Source organism: Neomonachus schauinslandi, chromosome 9 (assembly GCF_002201575.2).
Source record: "Neomonachus schauinslandi chromosome 9, ASM220157v2, whole genome shotgun sequence".
In the NCBI taxonomy this organism is placed as follows: Eukaryota; Metazoa; Chordata; class Mammalia; order Carnivora; family Phocidae; genus Neomonachus; species Neomonachus schauinslandi.
Genome location: NC_058411.1, coordinates 123,915,151 through 123,916,800, shown reverse-complemented (window position 1 = coordinate 123,916,800; position 1,650 = coordinate 123,915,151). Strand labels below are relative to the sequence as shown.

Here is a 1,650-nt window from a genome sequence, read left to right as displayed (position 1 = left end):
TATTGATGGCATTTAGGAAAGTAATTGACTTTTATATATTGATCTTATACCTTGCAATCTTGCCATAATTGCTTATTAGTTCCAGGAAGTTTTTTTTTTTAATATTCATATGTTTAATTCTTACACCACTGTTTTCTGATGAAGACAGCATTGTGCTTTATGCAAGATTGGAAACCTCAAAATAGTCACCATAAAGCTTCTAAGACTTATGGGAGAATAAACTAGTATGGTCCACAGATATAAGATGAAATCCACAATGTTGGGATTATAAATATTTAGATAAGCCCAGACTAGAAGACAAGCCCAAACCACCATCAGAATGAAATATGATATAATCCAAGATGTATCCTTAAAGTTTTGACACAACCCTCAGTCTGAACTCTGAAGATTGATCTTCAGTTCAGTCCAGCCAACAGAAATTGACTAGGCAATTTTCCATTGTATTTATTGTACAGACTACGTACATTCTAGAAGATTCCTTTAGTGTTACACTGTTGTACTTTTTGTCCCAGCAGTTTGAGGGCATGCAAATTCCACAAAGTTGTCAATAAGAACACATTATGCTCTTTATTCATCATAATTAGACAGATTGTCATCTGCAATCACTGTACTGAAGTCTAAAAGAAGATTCCAAGCATCTTTTGATATTGATCATTTATGATGTTCCAACAAAAATTTATTCCATAAGTCTAAGAATTTAAGTCTTCCTTAAGCACTAAATTCAAGTAGGCAATGGCCATTTCTAGATCTCATTCTTTCTGTCTTGGATTCTTTGCAAAATTAAAAGTAAACTGGTAAAAATCCTTAAATCATCCTGGTTCTTTCATCTTGGGTATCTGGGCCTTTAGGTTTCAATGTCATACCATCCATGAACTCCTGTTTGGGAAACTTGCCCTGTGTTGCTGCTCTGAACTTTGATGCAACAATCAACACACTAATGCTGGTTGGATCGAGTGCCAGGTCATCACAAGACTGTTGTATATCATCTATTCCAATTTTATTTTCATCTTGAGGATCCTTGTATCTATTGTATAGTTTTCCTTATTTCTTCCTGTACAATGATCCTTTTACACTCTCTCATATATAAAGTTCAGGATTTGGGGGAAAAAATGTCTGTTGCAACCACAAACTTCCAGTCATTTTGAGAGAGAAAACTTACTGCTGTTTTTTCACTAGATTGTGTGAGGATCATAAATTGACAAATTATCCTTCTGCAATGATTTCAACTTGCTCATGTTGGTGTTCTCTAGGCCTCTCCTCTCCTCCTCTGGTTCTGCAGTGACTCAGTTCCAGGAGTTTTTTTGTTGATTCTTTCAGATTTTCTACATATATGATCATGTCTTCTGTGAACAAAGATAATTTTATTTCTTCCTTCCAATCTGTATGCCTTTATTTCCTTTTCTTGTCTTATTGCATTACTTTAACTTCTAGTACAATGTTGAAATGGAGTGGTAAGAGGGAATATCCTTGCTTTGTTCCTGATCTTAGTGGGAATGTTTTGAGTTCCTCACAATTAAATATAATGTTAGCTATAGGTTTTTAGATATTCTTTATCAAGTGGAAGAATTTCCCCTCTATTCCTAGTTTACTGAGAGTTTTATCATGAATGAGCATCAGATTTTGTCAAATGCTTTTTCTGCACCTATTGTT

The 1,650-nt window shown here is 34.4% G+C and overlaps 1 pseudogene; it reads right to left on the bottom strand.

The window, feature by feature from the left end:
- Nucleotides 1–486: 486 nt before the first annotated feature.
- Nucleotides 487–1,235, bottom strand: LOC110572255 (annotated as a pseudogene).
- Nucleotides 1,236–1,650: the final 415 nt, after the last annotated feature.